The sequence below is a fragment of the Rhipicephalus microplus genome, unplaced genomic scaffold (genome assembly GCF_043290135.1).
Source record: "Rhipicephalus microplus isolate Deutch F79 unplaced genomic scaffold, USDA_Rmic scaffold_407, whole genome shotgun sequence".
Classification (NCBI taxonomy): Eukaryota; Metazoa; Arthropoda; class Arachnida; order Ixodida; family Ixodidae; genus Rhipicephalus; species Rhipicephalus microplus.
Window position 1 is genome coordinate 4,037 of NW_027464971.1, and position 5,964 is coordinate 10,000.

At 58.6% G+C, this 5,964-nt stretch overlaps 2 non-coding genes and 1 pseudogene across 2 annotated transcripts; all 3 read left to right on the top strand.

Moving 5' to 3' along the window:
• Window positions 1-975: 975 nt before the first annotated feature.
• Window positions 976-2,790, top strand: LOC142794390 (small subunit ribosomal RNA). Its single transcript, XR_012892303.1, has one exon. It is a non-coding gene; the product is annotated as a small subunit ribosomal RNA (ribosomal RNA).
• Window positions 2,791-4,509: 1,719 nt separating this feature from the next.
• Window positions 4,510-4,662, top strand: LOC142794386 (5.8S ribosomal RNA). The gene has a single exon (XR_012892300.1). It is a non-coding gene; the product is annotated as a 5.8S ribosomal RNA (ribosomal RNA).
• Window positions 4,663-5,816: 1,154 nt separating this feature from the next.
• The window catches only part of LOC142794384 (large subunit ribosomal RNA), an 8,261-nt pseudogene continuing 8,113 nt past the window's right edge, over window positions 5,817-5,964 (top strand).

A 5,964-nucleotide genomic window follows, 5' to 3' on the forward strand; every position in this document is an offset into this window, starting at 1 on the left:
CGACGCCGTCGAGTCGTTGTACGTTTGGTGTCCAGCGTGTCGGCGGCGAGTAGCGGACACGTCGTTCACGACTTCGGTCTTTCGCAGTCGACGCGAACTTGCGGAGAGTCGTGGTGCCTCACGTTTTCGGCAGAAACCGCGGCGGAATTTTCCCGTGCGTGCGCGCACGACCTCGGTGCTGTGCCGTCAGCGTAGTGTTGCACAAACTCGTGGCCTACCCAAGGTGCGGTACGTTTGCGGCCGTATCCTCGGTGGGAATTTCGTGAGTAGGGTCGCAAATTCTACGACCTCGGCGGGTTTGAGAGCGACGTAGACTTGTGGCACGCTCAACGTGCCACACGTTTCGGGGCACACCCGCGGTGAAATTTTCTCGAGTACGCTCGTATTAGTGCCCAAGGAGGTCTGGGTACTTATCGCTGCTATTATGTGGGGGTTCTCGTGAGCGGCGTACGCGAAAGCGACCGGGTGTCTGATATGCGGCGGGCTTCGGCCTCGTCAAGCGTGTCCTCGGGTCTGCTCCAGGGGAATCCACGGCAGTCGTCTGCAGCCTCATCCGCTTGATGCGTTAGGGGCTGGTTGTCGGACGGTGCCGTTTTACCACGATATCGAGGTGTGTTCCGTGTCGTCCTCGGGCGATTCAGATGCGAAAGCGCCGAAGACGCGGGCGTGACCCGTCGTCTGGCGGCTTTGCAGTCTCGGCTCCGTTGCTAGTTCCGGCCGGTCCACCGACAGTGCAGCGGGCTTGGGCAACCCGCACGGCGCGACCGAGTCGATGCAACGAAAAAGAGCGAGCATGAACGTGCTTCTTGCCGCACGGCTCCCACTCGTCTTTCGGGAAGGTTGTGCCGTAGCGAGCTCGAACGCCGTCATCTCGGAGTGCAAAATAAGCGTGTTGGGGCGCCTGAAGGTGGCCTCCGCCGCACACAGACTGCGTCCGGCCCGCCGAAGGCGAGGACGGACGCGCAGTCGAACGATTACCTGGTTGATCCTGCCAGTAATCATATGCTTGTCTCAAAGATTAAGCCATGCATGTCTAAGTACATGCCGAAATAAGGCGAAACCGCGAATGGCTCATTAAATCAGTTATGGTTCCTTAGATCGTTTCTTCCTACTTGGATAACTGTGGCAATTCTAGAGCTAATACATGCAGTGAGCCTGGAGCCCTTTGGGTAACGGGTGCTTTTATTAGACCAAGATCGATCGGGTTTCGGCCCGTATTGTGTGGTGACTCTGGATAACTTTGTGCTGATCGCATGGCCACGAGCCGGCGACGTTTCTTTCAAGTGTCTGCCTTATCAACTTTCGATGGTAGGTTACTTGCTTACCATGGTTGTTACGGGTAACGGAGAATCAGGGTTCGATTCCGGAGAGGGAGCCTGAGAAACGGCTACCACATCCAAGGAAGGCAGCAGGCGCGCAAATTACCCACTCCCGGCACGGGGAGGTAGTGACGAAAAATAACAATACGGGACTCTTTTGAGGCCCCGTAATTGAAATGAGTACACTCTAAATCCTTTAACGAGGATCAATTGGAGGGCAAGTCTGGTGCCAGCAGCCGCGGTAATTCCAGCTCCAATAGCGTATACTAAAGCTGCTGCGGTTAAAAAGCTCGTAGTTGGATCTCAGTTCCAGACGAGTAGTGCATCTACCCGATGCGACGGCTCGGACTGAACATCATGCCGGTTCTTTCTTGGTGCACTTCATTGTGTGCCTCGAGATGGCCGGTGCTTTTACTTTGAAAAAATTAGAGTGCTCAACGCAGGCGAGTCGCCTGAATAAACTTGCATGGAATAATAGAACAAGACCTCGTTTCTGTTCTGTTGGTTTTTGGAATACGAGGTAATGATTAAGAGGGACGGACGGGGGCATTCGTATTGCGGCGCTAGAGGTGAAATTCTTGGACCGTCGCAAGACGAACTACTGCGAAAGCATTTGCCAAGAATGTTTTCATTGATCAAGAACGAAAGTCAGAGGTTCGAAGGCGATCAGATACCGCCCTAGTTCTGACCATAAACGATGCCAACCAGCGATCCGCCTGAGTTACTCAAATGACTCGGCGGGCAGCTTCCGGGAAACCAAAGTATTTGGGTTCCGGGGGAAGTATGGTTGCAAAGCTGAAACTTAAAGGAATTGACGGAAGGGCACCACCAGGAGTGGAGCCTGCGGCTTAATTTGACTCAACACGGGAAAACTTACCCGGCCCGGACACTGGGAGGATTGACAGATTGAGAGCTCTTTCTTGATTCGGTGGATGGTGGTGCATGGCCGTTCTTAGTTGGTGGAGCGATTTGTCTGGTTAATTCCGATAACGAACGAGACTCTAGCCTATTAAATAGGTGCGGGGTTCCCAGCACCTTACAACCTTCTTAGAGGGACAAGCGGCTCCTAGCCGCACGAAACAGAGCAATAACAGGTCTGTGATGCCCTTAGATGTCCGGGGCCGCACGCGCGCTACACTGAAGGAAGCAGCGTGTCTTTATCCCTGTCTGAAAAGACTGGGTAACCCGTGGAACTTCTTTCGTGATTGGGATAGGGGCTTGCAATTGTTCCCCTTGAACGAGGAATTCCCAGTAAGCGCGAGTCATAAGCTCGCGTTGATTACGTCCCTGCCCTTTGTACACACCGCCCGTCGCTACTACCGATTGAATGATTTAGTGAGGTCTTCGGACCGATGTCCGGCGCGGCCTTTCGGTTGCGCCGGTCTGTTGGAAAGATGACCAAACTTGATCATTTAGAGGAAGTAAAAGTCGTAACAAGGTTTCCGTAGGTGAACCTGCGGAAGGATCATTAACGGATTGTGAAGGGTGAGCGCCTCAGCTGCGTCTGCGCCCGACACTTTCTGCCGCTGACCCCGTTTGGACGCGGGGTCGGCTTTTCCCCACGGGGCTGCCTGAATGTGGAGCGGCACCCCGTGACAAATTGTTGCGCCCAGCGGACGCCAACACCGCGACCTTGGACGGTCGGCCAGGTGGCGGACGCGGGTACAAACGGCGCAACGCACTCATAGGTCGGCTTTCGACCCGCCACTGCACCGTGGCTCGAAGCGCTCGAAATGCGCGACCCGACCGCTGCGGGACCGCCTAGTACTGTAAACAGGAGCGGCGGAGCGCGAACGGCGAGTCGTGGTTACGTCGGTAGAAGGCGAGGCTGCGCGTTCCCGAAACGCCAGCCGAGTGCCCTCCCGACCGTTCGAGCGTGCAAGAACGAGACCCGACAATCGCGCGGCGACTGCCAAGTACGAGAGGAACGGCACAAGCGTCGGCGGTCGGTCAAGGAACTGGCGATGTGACGGGTCCGCTGTGCACCAGTGCATACCGTCCCGCCGTCCGCGGCAAGCGCCTCCGCGTCCTCGGGTGACGGAGGCTGCCGGTCGGTTCTTGCAGGCGAGGGATCTCGCTGGCACCGGTTCGCGTTGACGCGCGGCCGGTCATGGCACGGCGATGCGACGGCCGAGGTGCGCAGTACTCGATGGAGGAACCGCACGCTCCGATGACCGTCCCGCCCTCCGCGGCGTATGCGTACCGACCGTAATGGTTGCAGCAGCGCCGGCCGGCTTTTGAATTCGCCACACGAAACACGGTGCGAGATCGCGGTTAGGGGAGCGTCGACGTTGCCAGGCGTTTTGCTTGCTGCCGAGGGAAAGGCGGCACGGCCACGTCGCGCTCGTCGCGATTAGCGGGTCTGCGCGCTTTGGGAAGGTGCCGCAACGACTTGCCGAAAGAGGAAGCACGGAAGAACGAGGGACTTGGACGTCCCGACAATTGAACGCACTTGCGGCCAGGCCCTTGCTGGCTTCGTTCTTCCGCCTCGAGTAGGCTCGTACGCGGCTCCGGCGCCGAAAGTGGTCCTTGGCACCGACTTCGGTGGACGTGGGAAGTGCCGCGCAAGTACGGCGCGCCTGGCTCCACCTGTTGGCTAAAGTAGGCAGCCGGATCGGCATTTTGGTGTGCGGTGGCAAACCGTGGATGCGAAAAAAGCTTGTGCGATTTCGTGGAACAAAAAGCGGGGGTCCCCCTTTTTATGCGGAGGAGACCGACCCGCCTGCCGTGGTGAACCGCGACGCCACGGTAAAAACGGGAGAGGCTTGTCGATGGGACCGTGCATCCCGCGCTCCACGGAGGCCGGGAGGCGGCCGCCCGAGGAAATGTGTAGCCGTCGAGGCCCGCATCTGCGTGCACTCTTATCCAAATGGGTGTACCGCAGGCATTTTCTGGTTAGGCGGGCCAATGAGAGCGAGCACACAACGATACCTACGGGTCCGGCTTGGAGAACCGGCTTCGACGCCTCCCGAGTATTTATAGAGGGGTGGACCACGAAAGCACTCGCAAGTAGCGAAAGCGAAACGCCGTCCGAAACACACCGTTTGCTCGATTTGCGGCAGCCGAAAAAGGCGCGGCAGAGTTTTGGAGTCCAAGCGTGCGCTGAAAAGCGCCCTTCTTGGCCACTGTTTGGCCGAGTGCCAGAAACGTTTGGTTTTGACTGTACGGAATTGAACAAACACTTTTTCACGACTCTAAGCGGTGGATCACTCGGTTCTCGGGTCGATGAAGAACGCAGCCAGCTGCGAGACTTGGTGTGAATTGCAGGACACACTGAGCACTGATTCTTTGAACGCACATTGCGGCCTTGGGTCTTCCCTTGGCTTCGTCTGTCTGAGGGTCGGATCACATATCAAGAGAGCCTTCGGCGCACAAGGGAACGTGAGCCGTCGACTCGTTTTGACCGCGTCGGCAACACGGACAGCACGCTGAACACCTCACAGCGAGCGCCAACAGCGGCCACTCAAGGGCGAGACGGTGGCGACCGTCGTGCCAGAGCCCAACCGAAACGGGGGCGACCGACTGCATTGAGGATGTGGCACCTCGTTGAGACCGCCGCAGGACTTCGAGTCGGAAGGAAGCCTGCAGGGAAAGTGCGGTCGAGGTTGCGTACTCCTCTCTGCGACCGGGCGCGCAAGAGCTGCGAGAGCCACGGACGCGCAACTTTAACGCACGGTAAACACGAGGAGCGAAAGCCGGCCAGCAAAGCTTCTCCAGCCGTGCGCAAAGTGCGCGAGATCGCAGCCTTGCGTTGCGCTTGTTGCCCTCGAAGTAAGCAGGGTGTCCCGTAGACCGGGCGCTCGAACACGCTGCGGGGCCGTGCCTCCTCCAGGCTTTGCCGCGCGAACAGGGAACGTTCGCGCGCAAAGCGCAGGGAGGTGAGGAGGCTGCGCCCGACGTTTGCGGTTCGCTGCGTACGCGGTTGATGCGGAGAGCACGGCGCGACGACTTGCCGCGAAGCGGAAAAAGTCTCCCGCACGAGTTGGCGAAACGTTGGCGAAGCTTAAGGCGTTCTCGTCGTAGTCCGCCGTCGGTCTAAGTGCTTCGCAGTTCCCGTCCCGTTCAAAAAACTGGGCCACTCCAGTTGGGGCGGGGGCGACGCTACACGAGACGATGCCTCTCGCCAGGCTGCGTGGCTGCCCTTGCGGCGGCGGCGACTGGCCTCGGCGGTGTTTGGGCTTTCGACACGGTCGTTTATCACGCAACTGCTCGGACGACGCACGCGCGCAGCGGAATGCCGCTTGCCAGCCTTGTGAAGATGTGACCCTGTACAGGGTTGCGGGCGCACTTGGTAGGGCGTCGTACTCGGTTCGCGATGGGTTTACGAACGTGTCCCGTCACTTCCACGTCACACCGGTTGTGCGCCGCACGCGTGCAGCGGGGAAGCCGATTGCCAGCCTTGTGAAGAAGTGGCCCTGTACAGGGTTGCGGGCGCACTTGGTAGGGCGAGCGCACGCGGTCGTGCAGGAAGTTGATGGAAGCGAATGTATCCGCTGTCGACCTCAGATCAGGCGAGACAACCCGCTGAATTTAAGCATATCACTAAGCGGAGGAAAAGAAACCAACAGGGATTCCCCGAGTAGCTGCGAGCGAAACGGGACCGAGCCCAGCACCGAATCCCCCGTCCTTGCAGGCGGTCGGGAAA